Source organism: Protopterus annectens, chromosome 7.part0 (genome assembly GCF_019279795.1).
Source record: "Protopterus annectens isolate FY-2018-M chromosome 7.part0, PAN1.0, whole genome shotgun sequence".
In the NCBI taxonomy this organism is placed as follows: domain Eukaryota; kingdom Metazoa; phylum Chordata; order Ceratodontiformes; family Protopteridae; genus Protopterus; species Protopterus annectens.
This window is the reverse complement of record NC_056739.1, coordinates 43,446,734-43,472,963: the sequence shown is the minus strand read 5'-3', so window position 1 is coordinate 43,472,963 and position 26,230 is coordinate 43,446,734. Positions and strand designations below refer to the sequence as shown.

Below are 26,230 nucleotides of genomic sequence, written 5' to 3'. Positions count from 1 at the left end.
CTACGGAGCTATACCCAAACAAACTAAATATTCCACACACATACACTAAACAAAATCCTACAATAAACCTTACATACATTACCTACACAAAACCTTACATACACTACCTATCTATGCACTTAACTTAACCCCTCCCTAACCCTAAGGTCCGTAACTATCGCACACTTACCTTACGGAGCTATACTGCAGCTGGGCCAACTATGCAAATTCGATATTTCCACTTTTGCGGTTTCGTTCGTTCGATGTATTTGCGGTTCGCTCTTTACGTGTCACGCTATTTGGATTTGGGTATTTCAGCTTTTGAGCGCATAAAGTAGACCCGGCAGGTATGTACCTAGCCCTAAACAGTATCCTACCTTCACCTAGGATGATGCCACAATATAGACAAAAAATGATTGACTTTAACAATTAGCTTAGCTTCTGGTGTCAATCCAGGGGGATCCAGTATCTGTCAGCCTGGGAAGACAACCCGAGGGACAGGAGCATTGGGTGCTGATTTGTCTAAACATGGACTAAACTCTTGGCTAGGCTTATAAGGGCCTCAGGGCCAATAGCGTAGTAACCTCCTATGATCCTAGGATGGTTGACAGACCAGGCTGTTTTACCAGAGATGGTCTTCACCTGTCTCCTCTAGGCTTTCCGATACTGGCAAAGGTGCTTGCGTCCCCCATAGTGCCTTTTTAGGCAATGTCAATATAACAAAATTTCCCATGTAAAAAAACACTCAAGACAAACCCAAGGTTATGCTGCTTATTGCTAGGAGCCTAAACAGGAGACTGCACTCCCTGGAAGCACTCCTCTCCTTGGAAGATGCTGACATCTTTGCAGCCACTGAGACATGGTTCAAGGCCACAGACAGCACCATAGCTGTGCAAGGCTACAATGCCTTCCACACATTTAGACCCCAAAACTAGTGTGAAAGAACCAAAGGAGGAGGTGTATCCATCTTCATTAAAGTCAAATACACTTTGAGACTGGTTAAGCAGTATGACTCTCTTGAGCTACTCCAAGTCCAAACAAGTATAGGTAAAACACTCTACCACATCATTGCTAGCTACAGGTCCCCCACCATGAACCAAGAGAACCACACCTCCTACCTGGACTTACTAGAGTCACTCACTATACAGCCAAACACTTCGGTCATGGGAGATTTCAACTATCCTTCCATCGATTGGGTGACGTACATGAGCACAAACATACTCACCCTAGGGTTCCCGGACTTTGTCAATACAAATGAGCTGGAACAGCTAGTGTGCACCCCCACAAGGGGCACAAATGTCCTAGACTTAGTACTCACCAACATGGGGGGGGGGGTCACTGCACTAACCCTCTGTGTTGCCTTCCCTGGTAAGGTCGGACCATAAATCTGTCTCATTTGAAGTAACGATCAGACCTGACACCCCCACAGGAGCAAAAAAATCTGAAACATTTCTCCAAATCAAACTACAGCCTACTAGACAATGGTATAAAAACTTTCAAAACCCCTGCTAACACAACCAGTGATGACTCCTTTGTAGAGGTGAAAAATTATATTGAGCTGCTCTGCTTACTGCTGCTTGCTTGCTGTGGGATTTGAAGTCTTCTTAAAACACACAGTCTTGCTGTGCTGTTTACTGCTGAATCAGAGACACATCATGACTCCATCTGTAGTCTGTTTAAAGCACCAAGCCTTTCAAATTGCACACTGATAAAGAAATATATTTTGCAGCTATAAGCACAGTTACAGATAACTTATTTTATAACAAACCACACGTAGTCTGTCAGATTTGTAGCATATATTTACAAAGTTTTCCTTCATTACAGATATGAATGATGACTTCTACAAAATACCTCTCTCTGTCCTTCTCTCACATAACTGAATTACTACAATAGCTATATACAGAGCTAGTCACGCACACAAGAGATTGTCATTTCCTCTTGATATATTTTTCTGGCCTTCTATGGGAAGTCACATAATGTCTGTTTTTAGACTTTTCTATTGTCCTTTTGTGATTTAAGCACTTTTGCTGATGTGAGGATGCCATTCTGAAAGGAAACATCTGTATAAGCTGTTCCTACTGGAAAAACATCACGTATTGCTGAATTTATAAAAAAGGATGTCTGTTAATTGATATTTGTTCTACAAACATGAGAAAACCATGTAATGCTTGTTTTCCAGTATTGCTTTCTTAGGCAGTTTCTGATGCTGTGAAGAGAAGCCTATCTGTTATACATATAGTATGAATGCACATTTTACATTGCTAAACTCTATACATATATTCAAGCAAACTTTTTATTCTATGCTTTATCTTTCAGCATATTTATATTCATAATATCTAACAATTCCCTCTGTTTTTAAACATACTCAAAACATTCTATATAAAAAACACATTATTTTATATAAAACCTTTAGTCTTTTTTGATACGTCAAAATGCAATTTTACATAGTTAATACAATGAAAACGTATTACTACCAAACCTGAATGTATTTAACAACATTTCCTTTTGCAGACCATTCTGTGAAAATATTTTATCAGTTATGAGCTGTGTCTGTTTTAATTTTACTTGATTAATTTATTATTTTGCAATCACAGAATTTAATTTATGACTTAGAATTGTTTCATTAACTCTTTGCAACTGCTGAATTAACTATAAGAGACAATAACTATGTGCTACTGCAAGCATTTATACACTGCTAAAAATATACAGTTTTAATGTCATTTTAACCATCACATTGTGTTCATATCTCCGAACTGCTCAATAACATCTTGGTAAAATACTGAACTGGGCTTAGATAATAAATATTTGAAAGCAATTATTTTACTGGGGTAAAACCATTGATATTACAACTTGACAAATTACTTTTGAACTTATTACAATGTATCCTGATCAGTATGTATTTACACAGACTGTTTGCTATTTATGCACTTCAATCTAGTAGGTATCCTGGACCCATTTTTTCTTTAAATATTTTTTTTTACACATATTCATTACTAGACATTAATTTCATTTGTACTGAATATTTCTGCATTTGTACATACAAAGACTATCATTTGTACTGAAATGTTCTACATTTGTACATACAAATGCCTTCTACCAGCACCTACAGGACTGCATGGATCAGGCAATCCCAAACAAAACTAAGACTCTCTGCACCAAAGGCAAGCGTCCAGTCTGGTGGACCCCAGCCATAAACAAGCTCTACAACAAAAGGAGGAAGCTACTACAAGATAGAGCAAAATCCTTGAAAGGTAAGACACCTTTGATCATTATAAGTAAAAAACTAAGAGCTCTCATAAAATCATCCAAGGCAAATTTTGAGAGAAAAATCGCCAAGGACTCAAAAGACAATCATAAGGCCTTCTTTAGCTATGTTAGAAACCTAGGAGGAAACTCCCAGATATGCTCAGAATTAGTTCAAAATGATGTGAAAATTACTGAGCCTACACACATCGCCAACATACTGGCTGACAGGTTCAGTGCAAACTTCTCCCAAAAGGAGAGATATCTATACCAGAGGATTGTAGCCCCCCAAACATCTCCAACGCCCAGGTGAGAACTGCCCTCACAAAGGCAAAAAACACAGCATCCATGGGACCGGATGGTGTCCCCGGCTGTGTGCTCCACGAACTCAATGAGGAATTAAACCCACAGTTAGGACAGCTGTTTAATCTTAGCCTCACCTCAGGATATGTACCCAAGGAGTGGCGCACGGCGACTGTGGTCCCACTTCACAAGGGCGGTGCCTCCACCGACCCTGGTAATTACCGTCCCATCAGCTTGACAAGCCTAGTCTGCAAAGCCATGGAGAGGATCATAATGGAACTCATAAATAAAGACATAAGGGACTTGCAGACTTTGGATCCAACCCAGTTTGGCTTTGTCAAAGGCAGATCATGCCTCTTAAACTTGGTTGACTTTTTCGAGACAGTCACCAAGGTCATTGATGAGGGAAAGGCAGTCCATACAGCCTACCTTGACCTGGCAAAGGCCTTCGACACAATACCCCACTCAGGTATCATCAAAAAACTCATCAGCTTGAATGTGAACCCATACATCACAAGATGGGTTGCAAACTGGTTAAGTGACAGAACCCACAGGGTCAGAGTTGCTGGAGCCATGTCAGACTCAAAGCCGGTCACAAGTGGCGTCTCACAGGGCTCAGTCCTGGGTCCACTCTTGTTCAGCATCTACTTTTCTGAAGTACAAGCAAACACAGGAGGGTTATGGCTGACAAAGTTTGCAGATATCTGCAAACTGGGCGCCATAGTCGAAAACACATCTGACACAGATATCCTTCAGAAGGGCCTCACAGAAACGGAAAACTGGTGCCAGAGCCATGGCCTAAAGTTAAACGCCAAGAAATGCATAGTCATACCCTTCGGGAAAAACAAGGTTACCCCTAGCTACCATATAGGTGGCAATCCACTGAGCACAGAAGAAGTCATCAGGGATCTGGGGACCCAGGTTGACAGTAGCCTATCGTTTGACACTCATGTTGCCAAAGTAGTTAGGAAAACCTTCTATATTGCCCACCTGATCATGAAGGGATTCACATCTAGATCAAGGGAGGTCATCATCCCCCTGTACTCATCACTCATTAGACCTATGATTGAGTACAATGCCCCGTTCGGAATGTATCTGACCCGACACCTGCTGCAGCTTGAAAGGCCCCAAAAGTTCCTCACCAAAAGGATAAAGGGTCTCAAAAATATGTCTTATGCTGCCCGACTGAAAGAACTCCAGCTCTATTCAGTCTCATACCGCTTGCTCAGAGGTGACCTGTGCCTGACATATAAGGCCATGTCAAACCCAGATTTGATGAATATGCTTCACCTCAAAAAATCTAGATCCCTCAGAACCACAAGAGCGGGAGACTTAAACCTTGACACGGTTATTAATAGAACGTGCTGGAGGGACAGATTCATCACCCAGAGACTCCCTATGCTGTGGAACAAAATCCTGGTACATGTGAGGCAGAGCACCTCGCTGGCCTTGTTCAAGAGGAATCTTGACCAACGGATGGGAGATCGCAGATATACCCCAGGGATTACCTCAGTGTCACTGCTTGACAGAGGCACAGCAAAATAATAGGCATAGTTTTATTCAAACTAAAGGGGTGGCGAAAGCCACATAACTATGGGCTAGGCTTATAAATGCCCTTGGGCAGATAGCCTAGTATGAACCTATGAACCTATGAACCTATAAGTACATTTAGTCTAATCTTACAAATTTAATAACATTAACATTGAGCAAAATCTTGGAAAATGTTTATGTCTCTTTAGAAATATCTAGTGGAACTAGCACCAAATGCATATGTCATGTTATTTTAAACTACATACTCAGCAATTAAAAATATTCATGCTTTTTTATACCAACATTGTTTTGTCAAAAACATATTGAAATAATGACCATTCTTGCTATTAGAAACATTTATGCATTTTGCATATCTTTATTCTCTCTTGTATAGCTTTAATAAAGCAATTTTAAATCATCTCTTGTTTTTTTAAACCATCTCTTGTATAGCTTTACAATTTAACAGGTTGTAAATACAATTTAATTCTAAACAATACAATAATTATGATAGCTATTAAAATATCTTATCCTGTCAGGTTTAATCCAGTTTACCAGTATTTCTAATGCACTAATACCTGTTTTTCCCCCCATAAGAGTATTGTCAAGAAGGAATGAGATATTTTTTCCTGTAACTTTATTTTAGACCCTTGTTGTTTATTTTTTCTGTAGCTTTATTTCAGACCCTTGCTGTTTATTTTTTCTGTAGCTTTATTTCAGACCCTTGTTGTTTATTTTTTCTGTAGCTTTATTTCAGACCCTTGTTGTTTATTTTTTCTGTAGCTTTATTTCAGACCCTTGTTGTTTATTTTTTCTGTAGCTTTATTTCAGACCCTTGTGCAGTACTGCTTATACAGTCAGTGTAAAACTGAGAAAGTGCCCCTCCCCCTTATACAGTCAGTGTAAAACTGAGAAAGTACCCCTCCCCCTATAGTACTTCAGCACTGTTTACCTGCCCAATGCTGTGAGAATAGAATGTATGTCAGCCCAACACTTTGGTTATACATTTATTTTATTAGGTTACTAAATAAAGCTTTCACTGTATATTACCTCTAGTAGGTATTTACACCCTCCTGCACAATTGATTTGAACTGTATATATACTATATCCCATTTGCTGGCTGTACTTGATGCAACTGAGGTTTTTTTTGTCCTTTTAACATTTACTTGCAAACAGATTATCAGTGACATCTATGCACAATTGTGGCATTTTATGACAATTACTAAATAGTGTTGCTTGTAAACATTTTAACAAGTATTTTTTAATAACAATGATGCTTTAGAAAAACTCAAGCTACTTGTCTGGCAATCAGTCTTGTTGTTTATCTGATCTTTCCAACATTTCCTGTAACTGTTCATTCAGTCTAGGAAGGTCTGAGCTCACATTTTATACTCTATAAACTATAATTAATTCTTTTGGCATTTTTCCTTTAATGTGATTGTGATTTGCATAACTATGCATTTATACAACATAAATAGACATTATTTTACAATTACCTTACATGGATTTCAGTATTTTTTATTTATTTATCTATTGAACTGTCCTGCCATTAATTTTACAAAAACTGTTTGACTAATACCATCTGTGATTTTATTTATTTTTAAAATTCAGAACTTTAACTGTTTGGTGTTACTATACAATTATAACATATGTTTATTTATATTTGCTGTTGTCTGCCTTTTGCTTTTGTGCATTGTAAACAAATGTACTCTAGATGCAAAGAACACACATGCATGTCTGTCTTGTATATGTATATCTTTATACAAGCATGTCATGTCCCTACCATCCTAGCATGCATGCTTAACCATTTTCAAAACATAAACATATTATAAAATATATTTCTTTTGCACAGATTAACTGTGTATGCAGGAAATTTTTAGTCTTTGTCAGTTCAGCTAATTTATTTCCTTTATCCTGCAACTGCTGTTGAATAGTTTCCTGTAATATTGTATGGTCTTTCTGACATTTTTTAGTAAGCTGTTCTGTTGAATTTGAAACTCCTATGCACTTTTGAAAAGATGTGTGTATAACTTGTCTAAGCTTCCTGAACTCATTGTGTCTGTCTTTTAGAAGTTTATTACATTTCTTTGTAACAAAATGTACTAGAGTTTCTATCAGTAACTGATTTGACTGTTGTTGCAACTCTGAAATAAACCTTTTACATCTAGTGACAGAACATAACTGTCTAACATTTGAATATAATGTCAACATATTAACTTTTTTTGGTTCTTTACCTTTACAATTTTTGTCTGTACAGTCTAACCTTTGGATAATGTCATGCACTGTATTTTTATGACATTGTACACACAATAAACATTTTTATACCACACATGATTTTATTTCAGATACCAGTCAAACATTATAATCTATTTGCATAATGCCTTACTATCAAATTGCAATCCATTTGCATAATGCCTTACTATTAACTTGCCCTAATAAAGTTTTACATTTGCTAATATGCTGTATATACATTTATTCTGTTATTATTATTACCTCTATGGCATTCATACTGTATGTAACACAGAATAATTTTCTTACCAGTCAACAGACAGGCAGATGGCCAAGCTGCTTTACTGTAGATGGTTGAAAAGTTTCTGTAGTCACTTGTGAAGTTGGTACAGCAAAACTGGCAGATTCAGTCTTACAACTTCGTCTTGTACCTTTTCTGGAGAATTTATGGAACTGCTCCACCTTCCTGCAATGCAGTCTCACCGGATTTAGACGTCTATTAAACTGTATTGCTACAAACTGTTGAAAACTGTAGAAATCTGAAGTACTTCTGCGCTTTTACAGGAGTGACATTACCCATTCACTCCCCCTGTTTTTGGATACAGGCTAGGAACGTTGTCAAAGGATCACCATTGAAAAATGTTATGTATGCTCTGCTTACTGCTGCTTGCTTGCTGTGGGATTTGAAGTCTTCTTAAAACACACAGTCTTGCTGTGCTGTTTACTGCTGAATCAGAGACACATCATGACTCCATCTGTAGTCTGTTTAAAGCACCAAGCCTTTCAAATTGCACACTGATAAAGAAATATATTTTGCAGCTATAAGCACAGTTACAGATAACTTATTTTATAACAAACCACACGTAGTCTGTCAGATTTGTAGCATATATTTACAAAGTTTTCCTTCATTACAGATATGAATGATGACTTCTACAAAATACCTCTCTGTCCTTCTCTCACATAACTGAATTACTACAATAGCTATATACAGAGCTAGTCACGCACACAAGAGATTGTCATTTCCTCTTGATATATTTTTCTGACCTTCTATGGGAAGTCACATAATGTCTGTTTTTAGACTTTTCTATTGTCCTTTTGTGATTTAAGCACTTTTGCTGATGTGAGGATGCCATTCTGAAAGGAAACATCTGTATAAGCTGTTCCTACTGGAAAAACATCACGTATTGCTGAATTTATAAAAAAGGATGTCTGTTAATTGATATTTGTTCTACAAACATGAGAAAATCATGTAATGCTTGTTTTCCAGTATTGCTTTCTTAGGCAGTTTCTGATGCTGTGAAGAGAAGCCTGTCTGTTATACATATAGTATGAATGCACATTTTACATTGCTAAACTCTATACATATATTCAAGCAAACTTTTTATTCTATGCTTTATCTTTCAGCATATTTATATTCATAATATCTAACAGAGGTGCACACAAATGGCCTTAATAACCACTTAAACAAATGTATAGACTCAACTGTACCTGGCCGAATCAAAACCAGGTGTTCAAAAAAAAAAAAAACAGGCCAACCTGGTGGACCTCAAGTATAAATAGGTTATACAACAAAAGGAAGAAACTGATGTCTAAGAACAAGAGGAAACTTACACGCTGAAGAAGAATACCTTCCACAGCTTGAACAAGCAAATCATATCTCTTGTAAAGTCCTCTAAAGCTAGTTATGAAGCTAAAATAGCATCCCTAGTTAAGGATAATCATAAGGCATTTTTAGCTATGTCTGAAATCTAAAAGGAAATTCCCAACTATGTGCCGAACTTATAGTGGACAGTACCTCTCATACTGAACCTGAGGAGACTGACAACCTGCTAGCTGACAGATTTGGCACAGACTTCACCTGCATGTCTCCACCAGCCATACTCCAAAGCATAGCTGACACCAGTCCTCTACCTAGTATCTACAAAGAGCAGGTCATATCAGTGCTCTCCAAGGCCAAAATAACAGCCTCTATGGGTCCAGATAACATCCCAGGCTGCTTACTAAACAATCTAAAACAAGATCCAATGGAGCCACTTGGCATTTTCTTTAACCTGAGCCTGAGCATTTGCTTTGTTCCAGCAGAGTGGAGAACAGCAACAATAATCCCCTTGCACAAAGGGGGTATGTCAACTGACCCTGGGATCTATAGGCCTATAAGCCTAACTGGCCTTATCTGCAATGCCATGGTAAGAATCAACATGGACTTTATCAACAAGGACACAGGCAACCTTCAAACTCTTGACCTGTAAACCTGTTGGACTTCTTCAAGAAGGTCACCAAAGCCCTGGATGAAGGCAAAACAGTGCATACTGCTACCAAGACTTTTTCAAGACTTTTGACACAATCCCCTACTCAAGTATCATTGAGAAACTCTCCCAGCTGGGGATACCAACATTATGGTACTGAAGTTGGTGAAAAACACTGGAAACATGAGCCACAAAGCATCATAGAAAATGATGAACTTTATATCACATCGGATCATCCATTACCAACAGTTCAAAAGATAGATGCTAGAAAACTAGATATAGTGGTCCATGAAAAGAAGACAAAAGTAGCATTGATTATTGAAATCGCCACACCCAGTGACTAAAGTGTCTTGTGTACAGAGAGAGACAAAGTCATAAAATATCAGGATTTGCAGGCAGAAATGAGAGCAATGTGGAAGAAAGATACCCAGACAGTTCCAATAGTTGTAGGAGCAATGGGTCTTATAAAAAAGAATCTACAATTATGTTTAGATATGTTACCAATATATGTAACTCCATACAAATTGCAGGAGTCATTATTGGGCACATTGCAGGTGCTGTGAAGAGCACTTCTGGCTGACATCAAAGACTGAAATAATACTAATTTCATGAATTTTAATTGTACAATGACTTAGGAATGGGGTCCATTCCCGTCATGGTATTAGAAACCCAAAAGCTTTGGAGAAATTAAAAAAATGGGGATTAATCCATATATCACTAGATGGGTAGCCAACTGACTCACCTAAAGAACCCATACTGTCAAAGTTGGGGATTCCACCTCTATCAGTAGACCAGTTACCAGTGACGTACCACAAGGATCTGTGCTGGGCCTTCTACTGTTTGGAATCTATTCTTTTTCTAAGTCCAGGTGAAAGTAGATAGCCTGCGGCTTACCACGTTTGCTGATGATTGCAAGCTGGGTGCAATCATTGAGTCCCCAGACGATGTTACATATTACAAAAAGGGCTAACACAGACAAATGATTGGTGCCAAAGCCACTGGGTAAAAATAAATGCAAAAAAGTGCATTAATATCCCCTTTGGCATAGAGGAAGTCCCTGCAAATTACAATATTGGCAGCACCTCTCTAAGCTCAAACCCAGTGGTGCAAGATTTCAGAACACAGGTTGATAGCAATCTAAACTTCAATCACCATGTGTCCACAATGGTAAGGAAAACCTTCTATGTTGTGCATCTTATAAGTAAGGGCATCACATCCATAGCTAAGGATGTTATAACTCCTCTGTACTCCACCCTCATCAGACCACTCATAGAGTACAATGCTCCCTTTTGCATGAACCTCACCAGACACCTGCAGCAGGTGGAGAGACCACAGAAGTTTTTCACCAAGAAAACCTACATGGAAAGACTGAAAGCCCTGTTGCTGTACTCTGTATTTTACAGGCTGTTGAGTGGCAACTTGTGCCTTGCCTGCAGAGAAGTTTCTGACCCTGCACTAATGGAAATGCTGCACATCCACAAATCAAAGTCACTCACTCTAGAGATTTCAACGTAGTCAGTGACATTAGCAGAACATGCTGGAGAGAGATATGTCTCCCAGAGATTGCTGCTATTCTGGAATAAACTACCAATTCACATGAATCAGAGCTTCTCAATGACCCTATTCAAGCACAAATGAGACAATTGGACGGGAGACTGTAAATTCACCCTGGTGGTGGCACCTATGTCCCTCATGGGCAGAAGAAGTCGGTGCTGATCATAGGCTCGCTCTGTGAATAATGACTATCTAACCAAGGTCAGTTAGGGAACATTGGTATAACATGACTAAGCTTGTAAAGGCCCTAGAGCCATTAGCCTAGTAACGTCCTATGAAGCTAAGAATCTATGATGTCAAGGTTTGAAGCTTAATAGGTCCAAATGATAGATTAATCTCACTTATATGCTGACAATGAATGGTCTTCAAGCAGATGCTGACAAGGTTGTTGATGTGAATATACAGAAGCACAACAGCTTGATTCTTGGGAAATGGTACAATATCTGTCAGTTTTTCTATACTTATGGACTGCAGTGACATGACAAAAGGTTTTTGAGCAGCACAATTTGATGGTCAGCAGATCAAGAACAAAACTCCGTGTTTCTTGTTCTGTGGTTAGAAGGCTGAAGCCCCGACTCTGACACAGATGACTGCCATTTGATTTGTGGTTTGGATGCTGGAGGACCCTGAGTGGCTGTGGGTGTGGGAAGCTGACACATATGATTGCCATTTGATTCGTGGCTTGGATGCTGGAGGACTCTGAGTGGCTGTGGGTGTGGGAAGCTGACACAGATGATCGCCATTTGATTTGTGGCGTGGATGCTGGAGAACCCTGAGTGGCTGTGGGTGTGGGAAGCTGACACAGATGATCACCATTTGATTGGTGGCTTGGATGCTGGAGGACCCTGAGTGGCTGTGGGTGTGGGAAGCTGACACTGGCTCACCCATCTCAAGGGAGGGAAGATGTCAAGTCCATCACTGCACTTGTTCTTTTAAAAGAATGACATGCTGTACATGCATCAGCGATGTGGGCTTGGCTCTAACAGGCTGCATAAGGCAGTGGTCTTCCAAATGAGAGGTAGCCCTCTGGGGATGGCATGTGTTGGAAGCTCGCATAGCCTTGCAGGCCCTTACACTAGTGAGGAAGGGTAGGGAGTTAGGTTATCATTAGAAAATCCCTGATTGCTGCACACGGTTGCATGCAGGTGTGTTGTCTGATCCTTAACAGCATGGTGGCAACATTTTACAGTCACCCAGATGCCTGCACTTCAAAGATTGTATCATCAGGCTTTAAAATGTTATTACTATTACTGCTTTTTGTTTCACTATACATCTGACTCAGCTCCCAAATGGTCTTACTTACTATGTGTTCAGGAACATTAGACATGCATGACTGAAGAATGGGTCCACTCCATCATTAGCTTATTTTACCAAAATTATATTTTTTAATGTATCGATAAATGTAAACGAGGAAGAGGGTTCATGTCCATGTTGAGGAAGAGGGTTCATGTCCATGTCAAAGAACAGGGTTCATGTCCATGTCAAGGAACAGGGTTCATGTCCATATCGAGGAACAGGGTTCATGTCCATGTTGAGGAATAGGGTTCATGTCCATGTCGAGGAACAGGGTTCATGTCCATGTCGAGGAACAGGGTTCATGTCCATGTCAAGGAAGAGGGTTCATGTCCATGTTGAGGAACAGGGTTCATGCCCATATCGAGGAACAGGGTTCATGTCCATGTTCTAGAAGCTAGCAGGCTAGTATAACTGTAACTTCTTTAAAGAGAAAAGTGATGCTGGCAATCCGTTGCTTTCATCCATAATGAAAAACAAAAAAAAAACGCTAAATAAAGAATTTCTTTAAAGTGAAGCATATCATTTCTGAAATGCTAAAAATCTGAAATATTAAGCCAGTTGCCCAGTATGCTGCACATATAATCTCATGCTCTGCATTATTATCATGTGAACACTTACAGCATCCTGAGGTGAACATGGCTCCGAGCGGCTAGCTAGATTCAATGAACTAGTCATTCAGCAGTGATGACCCATGAGACAAGATCAGAGGCGGGTATAACTGGAAACATAATTATACGAGGGCATACCTAATTGGCTACTGCTACTGCAGCCAGCCACATTGAAAACTGCACTGATGTAGGAGAACAGAATAAGTTTCAGCTAAAATAAACATAACAGCCTGAGCTTCAGCAATATGTGTGTCACGCTTGTTAAGCTAAGTTCTGCAGTGCAATGTGGAGGTGCACAGGTCAGCACGGGGGTGAGTTCACGGTCAGCAGCTTTCTTTTGCTTGCTCCTAAGGCAGAATAAAGCACGGCATTCATCCATAGTCAGTAGATGCAACTACAAACTTTATGAAACAAGAAGATACTTTTTTTCCAGAACAGAAGTATTCATTGTTTTTCAGAAATTGTGGTGATGGTGAGGCAGGTTGCTACAGTCCAGCGGTCCAACAGCAGAAGCCATCCCATGACCTGACTAGGATTGTACTATGAATAATCACACCTTGTTTAATCAACGCAATAGTATTTGAATTAAAAACATCTAAAAATGTAGGAGGTTGAAAGTGACACTCCCAAAATGTCAAAACACACAACATTTTATTTTATTTTTTTGCAGGTGGAAAGCTCCCTGTCTTTCTGATGTGGGGTAAGTCTCCACTTATACCTCCCAACCTCTTAGCTCAAGAAATCTGGACAAAGCCTACAATAATTGAGGGGGGAGGGTGAGAGGCCAAAATATGGAGACATTTAAAAATGTTCTTATAAACTTAGAAAGTTGCTAGAATAACAGGTTTTGCATTAGCATGCATTTTTCTAAGGATATAAAGTCTGAAACTCAAATTAATACAGTTATTTAGTAACTTCAGTCCTCAGGTATTTTCCAGAAAACCCTCAGGTATTTACAGAAAACCACACATTTTATAAGGAACAGACTGAAAATATGAGGCAAAAATCTGGGCATTCTGCTTAAATTTGGACAGTTGAGAGGTATGCTTCACACCCACAAACTATAGATAAATAGATACACAACACACACTATATATACTAACTCTGATGTCACACAAACTTGGAGACGAGGCAGAAAGTGAGGAAAAGTAAGTAAAATGCAACCCCCCCATCTTTCTCTTTTCCAAACCGAACTCCCTTAACCGGAAACTGGTGATCTTTAAATAATGATGTTTTGTGCGTAGATCAGTTAGCTATCAGCAAACAGTACTGTTTCCCCTGACTGGTTTATATCCATATCCTGGACTAAGGCCACATTTTGCAAGACTAGTAGGTTAACTGTACCTTGTATGGCTAGATAACAAGAAACCAGACAAGATTTACTTGGGTAGGTTCTCCTAGTAGCAGTTGTACACATCCCGGTCAGATCAGCTCTTGGAATTTAAATAGGATTAACTGTCTGGTTTGTTTAAGAAATCAGCATCATAACAGCAATACAGAGGCACCAGGCTCAACTGCTGAGAGAGAGAGAGAGAGAGAGAGAGAGAGAGAGAGCGCAACCATTTTTATGGTGGTGGTGGTGGTGGGGATCATCACTGAATTCAGAGGAAAAAGCATGCAGCAAGGCAAAGGCGACTAACCAGCTGACTGTGATGGAACTCAGCTGACTGGTGTTCTGTACTTCAGATCAAAGAGCACAGCTGCTCTCATATGGATCATGATGCCTGCTTCTTTATTGCAGGTTGTTTTCTGTGTATAAGCTGAGCATTGTCACAATAGTCATTGTAACTCCCCCAGCACTCCTGTCCAATGAGTTGCACTTATTATGCCTGTAGCTCACACCTTTTTATTCATTTTGCAGGTTTCTGATTCTTTGTAAAACAATGGGACCATAGCTGTTTAAGTACTTTCTCTCAACCTGAATATTTGACAGCTACAACAGCCACTGACCTCATACTGACCTGCTTACCTTGAAACCAGAGCAGCTGGCTGTAACTCTGACTGGGCAAAGGAGTGTGGTATATAGAGTCAAGCTGTAGGTTGAATCCCAAATAACAGCAACATTGCTGGGAGGAAAGTTTTCTTTATGAATGAAATGGCACAAAATGATGCAATTGATGCTGACAAACCTTTGTTTGCCAGCATCCTAAGAAAAGCCCTGGACTGAAAGTAGTCTTGACCCTTTGCCCAGGAATACGCAACATCATGGGGATGCTGGCTATAGCTCATGTAAGCTGTGGTATATAAATAAATTTTTGAGAGGGTAGCCATTTTGTTCACTTCACCTATCTGATGAAATGAGGGTTCAGTCTAACCTTATTTGCAGGACTGATTATGGAAACTGTCCCTCTACGACAGTGCACTGATCCCCAGTACAGTACACTGGTCCCTAATATGGTGCACCAGTCCCTAATACAGTGCACCAGTCCGTAATATGACTCTTTGCCTTAACTACTCTAATGATTGTTGGTGTATGTATGTATGCATGTTAGTAGAAAAACCAAAGCAAAAAAAAAAAAAACGCATACAGCTTAGCATCTGTTTGGTACTGCAGAAACAGAAGCACAAACTCCAAAATGCTTCCATGTTAAAGGTTTATATGCATCCTTCAGTTTGCTCTGATTCTGTATTGTATTTTTCAGGGGTAGAAGTCCCCCCACCCAAATTATACGTTTGTATCTCTCTGTATCTTCTGCCTTGTTACATTGATATTTTGGTTTTCACATTCTCTAAAACCAGAAGGTAATTAGGATCTTGTAAAACACTCCCACAGGACAAGCTCCTTGTTCTGTTTCCATCTGAAGAGTTGAGTGTTTGAAAGCTGGAAGAGAAATCTGTTCACTTTCATTAAAGCAGGAGCTGCATTTGCTGTTCTGTCACCGAGAGGGAACAGAATTCTCCAAGCAGCTTAATTAGGATGTCTTTCTAAAGTGGTGTTTCACTCCCGTTTGTAAGCTTTGTCATGCAATTTGGACATGTGGGACTAAGCTAATTTTGAGAGAGGCCTTAGAACACTGTTGCTCTGGCTATCTCCCTAATGAAAAAAATATTTACACAGTGTTTGAAAGTAGGTTACATGGAGGAGTACAAACTCAAGATTTGTGCTAATGCTTTCAGAGTGATTATTTGATTAAATCTCAACTTCCGGAAGTGGAAACCATTGATATAATTAACACAGAGCAAAAATTCTGACCAATTAAGTGTGAGGAGCCTGACCACACTTTTGCAATGCTAGCATCATAAATCAGCTGATATAGGGGTCAGGAATACAGTTTAGGATTTGATGTGAGCTTTTTGAAACTTCTAAAGAAACAATTCCTAAAGTTTGTGCAGTTCATACCAAGTTCTCCAAGCGTTATTTCTTAAAAGCTCTGTTATGTTGCACAAAGAATTAATGTCATGTGTTAAGGGTGGCAGTGAGCAACTGTATGTCACAGAGAAGGGGTATGAACTGAAAAGCACCACTCTGCATATAACTGGATTCTTGTCAGGTATGTAGTAATTTGCCCTACAGTATGTGCCATCCTCATATTACATCTTGTAGCTCATTTGCCAAAGTTCAAATTGACTTTGTGTAATGCTTGGGGATTAGCCCCCAAACCACACTATTTATGTAACATACTATAGCTGAAAGTTTTAATTTCCAAAGCCTCACAATAATTTAAAACTAATTGATTCCTGACAGTTGTGCTTTGCTGCATACACCTTGCTGTTTTGCAGACGTAGAGGAATTTTAGGACACATAAATGTAAAAAAATTCCAAAGGACAGGCCATGTACATGAAGGGTAGTTCCCACAGTGCAATCCCAGCTGTATTATATGGCAAGGGGGCTCTTCAGATCAGCAGTGGCTGTTTGCTCCTTAGCAGATAACATGAGTAGTTGTAAAGCACATCTCGTCTTCAAGTCTTTTAACAAGCATCCTCCCTTCAGGATGTCTTGCTGTTTTCACAGACCTAAATGCAGTCAGGTGGTCTGTATGCAGCCCTGAAAAACAGAGAGCTGGAGTTTGACTGCTAGTTATCAAGGCTGTACCATATACTGTAGGACACTGAACCTAATAGCTGCATTCCATGTGTGTCCCCAACAGCATAGGATTCTGGAGCACCCAAGTGTAGCACATCCCTGCTTGTCAAATATGCATTTTAGAACTGCATTGCAAGGAACCACTCACAAATACAGTATGTTTTGCAAAGAGCTGACAAGATCCAACCTCATTCTTAAGGTTACTAGTTCCCATGCATATTTTCACTTAAGTCTTGAAGGTCACTAGGGAACCAGATGGCATTTCAAAATCCTAAAAACAAGCTCCATAAGTCTGAGACCTGTAATTGGGAGCTGTAGAACTTCAAACATGAAAGTGTAATCAGCAAAGAAACCAAGGTGTATGGGAATTTGCTACAGCGCTGTTTAAGGCATTTTTGTCTGGAAGCCATGCCCTCCCACACATCCCTAGTGTGTGTGTGTGTGTGTGTGTGTCTGTGTGTGTGTGTGTGTGTATATACAAACTATTGGTACTGCTGTATCTCAGAGCAATGCGGATACAAGATAGAACAACGCTGACCTTAGTATATACCCAGTAACATCTGTGCATGAATGATTAACATTCTCAGACTTACATTTGTGAGTCTTGCATATCCAAACTGCACCTACTAAAAATTGTTTCTTGATACTATTTGATTGCTTGATGTACCCATTTTCAATTCTGAGATTATGATAACTAATACTGATTTGCTGAGTGACGTTTTGGGGTAGGGGCAGGGTCATCATAATCATCATCGACCATCTATTTCACATTTTCTACAAGGGACAGGATATGACATCAGCCATCGCTATCTTCCTTGATTCAATACACTTTCATACCTCCTTCAGCGGTCATGCCTGTCACACAGTCCATCCATCTCTTTGCTGGATGTCCTATTGCCTGTCACACAGTCCATCCATCCCTTTGCTGGATGTCCTATTGCCTGTCACACAGTCCATCCATCTCCTTGCTGGATGTCCTATTGCCTGTCACACAGTCCATCCATCTCCTTGCTGGATGTCCTATTGCCTGTCGCACAGTCCATCCATCCCTTTGCTGGATGTCCTATTGCCTGTCACACAGTCCATCCATCTCTTTGCTGGATGTCCTATTGCCTGTCACACAGTCCATCCATCCCTTTGCTGGATGTCCTATTGCCTGTCACACAGTCCATCCATCTCTTTGCTGGATGTCCTATTGCCTGTCACACAGTCCATCCATCCCTTTGCTGGATGTCCTATTGCCTGTCACAGAGTCCATCCATCCCTTTGCTGGATGTCCTATTGCCTGTCACACAGTCCATCCATCTCTTTGCTGGATGTCCTATTGCCTGTCACACAGTGCATCCATCCCTTTGCTGGATGTCCTATTGCCCGTCACACAGTCCATCCATCTCCTTGCTGGATGTCCTATTGCCCGTCACACAGTCCATCCATCTCTTTGCTGGATGTCCAATTGCCCGTCACACAGTCCATCCATCTCTTTGCTGGATGTCCTATTGCCTGTCACACAGTCCATCCATCTCCTTGCTGGATGTCCTATTGCCTGTCACACAGTCCATCCATCTCCTTGCTGGATGTCCTATTGCCTGTCACACAGTCCATCCATCTCCTTGCTGGATGTCCTATTGCCCGTCACACAGTCCATCCATCTCCTTGCTGGATGTCCTATTGCCTGTCACACAGTCCATCCATCTCCTTGCTGGATGTCCTATTGCCTGTCACACAGTCCATCCATCTCCTTGCTGGATGTCCTATTGCCTGTCACACAGTCCATCCATCCCTTTGCTGGATGTCCTATTGCCTGTCACACAGTCCATCCATCTCCTTGCTGGATGTCCTATTGCCTGTCACACAGTCCATCCATCCCTTTGCTGGATGTCTTATTGCCCTATTTTCCTCTTACCTTCTTCCTGTTTTTCAAATCCTCTTCAGCAGATTATCTGCTTTTCTGCATATGTTCCCAAATTGCCATAATCTGTTCTGTTTGATCTTTTCTTCAGTTGGAGCTACTTTAGTTTCTGCTCCTATATGTCTTCTTTTCTTCATCTGCCCCACAGTGTGCATCCTACCACCCATCTCAGGCACTTCATCTTCATCACTTCTAGCTTCCTCAACTGCTCGGCCTTTACTGCCCAGGTTTCCATACCACACAGTAGTACTGGTTGCACCACTGTTTTGTGCACCTTACTTTTGTTTGGCATCCTTTTGTCATACTGTACCCCTGACGCTGTCACATAGATGCAGCCCTTCTGAGTCTAGATTTGACCACCTCTTTCAGACTTCCCTTCTCCTCAGCCACCCTCCCAGATTATTAAAGCTGTTCACGTGTCCCACTGTTTTCAGACTTCCCTTCTCCTCAGCCACCCTCCCAGATTATTAAAGCTGTTCACGTGTCCCACTGTTTTCAGACTTCCCTTCTCCTCAGCCACCCTCCCAGATTATAAAAGCTGTTCACGTGTCCCACTGTTTTCAGACTTCCCTTCTCCTCAGCCACCCTCCCAGATTATTAAAGCTGTTCACGTGTCCCACTGTTTTCAGACTTCCCTTCTCCTCAGCCACCCTCCCAGATTATTAAAGCTGTTCACGTGTCCCACTGTTTTCAGACTTCCCTTATCCTCAGCCACCCTCCCAGATTATTAAAGCTGTTCACATGTCCCACTGTTTTCAGACTTCCCTTATCCTCAGCCACCCTCCCAGATTATTAAAGCTGTTCACGTGTCCCACTGTTTTCCCTTCTATCTCATTTTTCAGCTCCTTCTGATTTCTCCAGTCTGCTTCCATAACAACTGCAACAACTGCCTTGTCTGTGATCAGCTTCATGACATGTGCACTCAGTTTTGCATTCCATTCCCATATTATTTGCTGAAATTCGTGTTCACAGTCTGCCTGTAATGCCACATCATCTGCATAAAGCTACTTTTGTCTTATTTTTAATAAGAATGCAAACTGATCTTTGACATGGCTCTTACATAAGAAGTTGTGACAATGGTCCATTTTAGTAATTTGTATGCCATTATCTAGAGCTGTCATTCTTATACAAGTAGTTTTTCATTTCTGTTGATTTGTTCTTCCTTAAGGAAAATGTGTACTTCCCTTAAGGCTAGAAAACTGCATTTCATCAGTACTAGGTTATCTTATATCCCTCTATCTGTCTTTCTCTCTCTCTCTGTATATATATATATATATATATATATGGATTCACTTCAGAATATCGAATTTTTAAAACTTTGAATTTCATATGGTCAAGACCATATGATCGAAGTTTCAAACTTCAAAATTCTGAAATAAATACAAAACCAAAGCAAAACCATGTTCCTCAATGTTTTGGCAGGGAGGAGGCAAACCCCCCTGCACCCCCACACCCCTCTGCTATTTAAATATACCAACTCAGAGATCACACTACAGCGAGGAAAAGGGAAAATTTCCTGTTCCGTGCTGTATGGCGCTCTCCTTTCAGAATGTTCGAAGTTTTAAAACTTCGATCATATGGTCTCGGCCATATGAAATTCGAAGTTTTAAAACTAACTAAAACTTCGATATTCTGAAGGGAACCCATATATACATACACACACGCACACACATATATATATATATATATATATATATATATATATATATATATTTATATATATATATATGTATACACACACACACACACACACACACACACACACACACACACACACACACACACACACACACACAAACACACACAAATACAGACATACACACACAGAAGATGCAAGAGAGTAATTCTGGCAGTTAGCACTGATGATTTAGGCTAAAATCTGTTAACAAGCTGCATCCTGTTGTCCAGAGTTTGATTCACTGAGCCTCTGTTTGCCTACTGTGTGACTCTGAACAAGACAGTACTCAGAGACAATTAAGAAATTGGGCTAGGCTTCTCAATAGTATCTAGGAATGGGTCAATGTATGATTTCATCGACTTTCATATCATTGAGATAACAATGCTGAAAGTTTAAAAACATGAACACAAAGAACATCATATTTTTCTCGGGGTAAGTAACCACTTGGCCACCAACAAATAAAACAGAAATGTAACAGAATTAAACCCACTGAACACTCCCATGTGCCAATTCTGAGATTGCACAACAGTGGAGAAAAGGGCAAAGTTCATCATGGTGGCAAAGTGGTTACTTATCCAGAGAGAAAAATACGATGTTCCGGGTGTTCATGTTTTCAAACTTTCGACATTGTCATCTCATTGATATGAAAGTCGACAAAATGTTAAGTCGACTATATGAAGGGGATCCCCAGGAACACATGCCTAGGAACTATCAAAGAACTTAGGAAATTACTCTTTTGTTTCCTGTTATCTTAACACCCACAACTGATGTTTAAACAACTAGTTTCAGTTGTGTGAGTAAATAAATAATGTTAATTATGCTACATATCAGTAACGTCATTTTTGACTAGTTATGCAGGTGAGAAGTAGCCGGCGTAAAGTACTTCAGTGGGCTTTGTTTGGAGTTCAACCCTGACCCTGGGCAAACAAAATGATCACGCCTTTTTGTGTTGCTTTCTTTCTGTCGGAGGAATGTTGAAGTTGGATTTAAAAAACATACAGATGCATGTTTCACTATGTGACTACAGTAATGGAAATAATTCTTTATGATACACAATTGCTTGATGTCATAAGTGGTTTCACTGAAGTAGTTGTCTTTTACAGATGACAAGTTTCCTCTCAAATGTCGCAGCATATATCGGAAATAGAACATTCTGGTGCAAATTATGCCATTAGAGTGTCAAGTTTGAAGACAGACTGACATTAGGTGCTTTGTGCTTATAGCCACATGAAACGATTTTCTGCAGCGTATATACATTTACTTTTAAACTGTTCTTTTAGCAAGAAGAAATCAAAAGGACAGCTGCTATCTGTGAAAGCTGGTAAAAGAGCAACCTTCCTGAGATGTAAATTGCGGGGGCTTGTTTTTATGTAGTCCCTCTACTCACAGGTATGTTTTTATAGAACAAAACGTTGTCTGGATATGGCAGACACCTAGTTCACAGTAAAATAGTATACTGATCATACCAGACTGAATAGTGCTTCATGAAGCAGTGGTACTAGCAGGAGGAAATGCAGCAGTTCCTTATGCAGCTCAGCACATAAGTACATTGTAGGTTAGAGCGTGACCATATATAAACAGATTTACATGTAATAAAAGTCAACACAAAGCCACTTAGAGGAATATGGCTTCCTCATAGGTTAATTCAGGCTCTGAGGTATTTCAGTACCTTGTGACAGGTGCAGAAGACAGTGGCAGTGGAGGAGTTCTGTTAGCTTCTCCAAGGAGAAACATCTGTTTTTCTGATTTGTAAATGTCAGTCATGTACCCCACCACAGATTAGTTTTCAACAGCCCTGTGTGCACCCTTTGTTCCAAGACAGATATGCTGAGTTACACACCTCTGATCCATGTATGACTGCAAGACATAGAAGTGCTTTATTTCTGCTAAGGAAGAAGAGGTATACAGCTGAGGTTCAAATCCCAGAATCCAACAGGCTGCACACTCTGATGTCCCTTTACCATACAGGAATAATATTCCATCCTCCGTGAACTGATCTATTGGGGAGGAGAACAATGAAGGACACCATGTCACTGTCTCATCTGGCACAGCCATGGGTTTTCATATGCTGCATTATGCCATGTACAGATAACACTTGTGGTGTCTCTAAAACATAAGTTCCTAAAATCATAGTCTCATTTCTAACTCTGTTTTTATTTTGGTTATATAGCATGTTATCCTAAGATGTCAGCTGTTTCATTTGTTTGGTAGGTTAATATATGCAACATACACACACAAACTCACACACATTCACAGACTATATTACTATAATTATATGTGTATCGCATCTTTTACATTGGGGAAAGAATGGTATTTGTAGGAACTATGAAATATATTTGCTTGTAAAAAATAACTTCTTCTTTTGTTTGCTTGTATTATTTTCTTTCTCAAAATACGTACACGTTACGCAGCATTTATTCATTCCATCCTTCATTCTTGTATGTAAGTAAGTTTCCCATAGACTCTGAGATGTACATTTGTCATACAGTAGGCTACTTTCAAGAACAGCACTGCCTGCTTTTTTAGTTTGCCCTGTAGTATGCAGAGACCACATATTAATGTGGTGCGGTGAGTGTGGCCTGACAGCATCTGCATTACTCTGACACATGTTGTCCTGCTTGCTCATTCATTAATGATCTGGCTAGGGCAATGACCCTGTACAGCATCGGCATGTTATGGTTGGATGGTGATACCTGTATCCTTTCCAGGCTCTAGCTCTGGGGCACAGATGGATGAAGCCCTGACTATAATGAAGGCAACTGGGGTTCAATTACTGGGTTTGGCAGTAGAGGAGCCAGGCAGGGAGGGTTTAGCCTATTCATGTCTCATGGGGAGGGTTCTCAATTTTGGAGAGCAGATAGGCATGTTACATTTTCTGTGGTGGAGACTGGGGGATCCACCTCCTGTGCTTTTAGGTTGGTAAAGGGAGCTGCTTGCTGGCAACACCACATCTGGAAGTGACAGAATGGTCAGCTCAGGCAGTGCATTGCTTTCCTCCTTCCCTTGTAGAACAGAGTGTGTTTGGGGATGTAGCGCCATAAACAAAATCCTACGACAGATGCCGTGATGGTTTATGCATAACTACTAGGCTCACTCTGCTTGGAACCATTTTAAGTCTAGCCAATTCCTCTTAAGGAGAATCAAACCCTGTTCCTCTTGCCTGTGAGGTAAACACCTTAACCATTATACCAACCCTCATCCTCTGTCCAGGTTGTCAACTATTGCTCTTGTGATGGGGAATGAATGGGGTGATTGGCCTGGAAGACACGTGCAGTCACTGTTACACCTCAAAGACAGTATAAGAATGGGGCTGCTTTCATTCAATAAGCAAGTCCACTATATAAGTCTGAACAGTGGCGATAGTTTTACACAGAGTATTTTTAGTGACTATGCTGATAGTTTCACAGATGAGCTTGTCAAACTCCCTGACAAATATTCCATGAAGTAAGCCCAGTTGTCAGACCAGCAAGGAAAGTTCTGGTAGAAATGCAGAGAAAAGTAAAAGCAGCACTAGACAAAATGATGAATTTGGGTGTAATTACGCCAGTAAAAGAACCAACTGAATGGGTATTCTCCATGGTTGTAGCTCATAAGAAAACCTCAGATGATACTTGAATATGTATTTATTTTTATTTTACATTTTTTGACCAGGATAGTCCGACTGGATACATGTCCATTTTCAGCGGTGGCCCGGGGAGAAAAGCTCCAAACCTACATACAGAAAATTATTTCATTTATACATAAGCCGCGGTGGTGCAGCGGTAGCGTTGTTGCCTCACAGCAAGAGGTTCTCCTGTTCGAGTCTCGAATGGAGTGCGGGGAGTGCCTTCTGTGTGGAGTCTGCATGTCCTCCCCGTGGTTGGGTGGGCATTCGAAAGACATGCGTAAATGGGCGTGCCTTCATTGAAGGTTGAGCTGGCACCTCGGCATTTGTGAAAATCTACTGCCAATCATTAGCGGACCGGAGTTCCGCTGTGGTGACTAACTAACTGGGAAAAGCTGAAAAGGCAAACAACAACAACATAAGCACAGTTTACAAATTCATCTTAGTAATACAGTACAATGTAAGGATAAAACAGACATATACTCTCCCATGTTATAGCCTAACCAGTTCATAGACTAAAAGTAACATGCAGTCTAAGTGAAGTAAAAGTCTTCTTATAACATATGGTTGTAGGATATAAGTTAGTCAGGGTTAGGGCAAGGACATAACCAATGTGTTTTGAAGTACTCGTTAAGGCTATTTTTGAACTGGGTTATAGAGGGAATCGAAGTCAGATCAGTAGGAAGAGAGTTCCAAGTTTTGCCAATGGAGTTGGTGAACAAAGAGTCGCCAGCTGAGTTGTTGGTTTCGACTGTTTGAAGTAGTGGCCTGTTGGACGAGCGTAGAGTCTTGATGTTACTGTAGGTTTTTAAGTATTGGCGTGTTTTCAGGTTGGTAAAGAATCTTATGTGCAATTATACAACTGCCCCCCATTAATATTCAAAAACGTGCACGCTGATTGGTCAGCGTGCACGTTGTAAATCAGAGTTATAGTAATGGAAAAAGGTCCAGTCACCCGGATTTTTCCATTATTATAACTCTTTTTTCACACTGTTTCACTATGTTAAACGAGTTTAACATAGTGAGACAGCTTTAAAAAAAGCAAGGGAGATTATCCGTTGCTTTTTTAAAGCTGTCTTGCTATGTTAAACCCATTTAACGTAGCGAAACAGTTTGTAAAAAGCAATGTAGATCTTGCTTTCTCCGTTGCTTTTTTCAAAACTGTCTCACTATGTTAAATGGGTTTAACATACTGAGACAGCTTTAAAAAAAGCAACGGAGAATCTCCGTTGCTTTTTTAAAGTTGTCTTGCTATGTTAAATCCATTTAACATAGCGAAAACAGTTTTTAAAAAGCAACGGAGATCTTGCTTTCTCCGTTGCTTTTGCCCACAGTTCTGATGTACTGCGTAGGCATACGCATGCACAGTACATCAGAACTGCCGCAGAATACCAGACAGCTGCAGAAGGGCAGCAAGGAGGCATTATACAATGCCATTATTTAAGAAAAGTAATTATTTTTTTTCTTAAATAATGTCATTATATAATAGCAATAACCCATGCCTGTGTGTGGGTAATGCTGAATGTACCCACGGTTGGCTTTGTTTGGCCACTCGGGCTTCGCCCTCGTGACCAAACCACGCCAACCGTGGGTAAATCCAGCATTACCCACACCCAGGTGTGGGTTATTGCTATATTATTATTTGGTTGTACTGAAGTAGGCTAGGTAATTCAAGCCACCCTAGATGATTTAAGTTATGACAGTGGTGTGTTCTGTATACTGCTCAGGCTAGGTAAGTCAAGCCACCCTAGATGATTAAAGTTATGACAGTGGCGTGTTCTGTATGCTGCTCCAGTGGTAAATCTAGCAATGTTATTATAGCAGCTTGATAGTTTGTTAAGGTTAGTTTTACTCAGGTTTGTGAATAAAAGGGATGCATAAAGGAGGGTGGAGAGTAGGTGTATCTGGTGTGTGTCTGGGGTGTGTCCGGGCAATAGCAGTCCTAGCTAATAGGGTTAGGAAGGGTTTAATCCTGTATAGTGAGCCAAGTTTTTTATTGACTGTTTTAATAGTTTGATTAATGTGCATA

At 40.2% G+C, this 26,230-nt stretch overlaps 1 protein-coding gene across 1 annotated transcript in view; it reads left to right on the top strand.

Moving 5' to 3' along the window:
* Positions 1-26,230, top strand: part of LOC122806230 (copine-8-like) — a 4,689,459-nt gene that overhangs the window by 3,811,910 nt on the left and 851,319 nt on the right. The window lies entirely within an intron of this gene.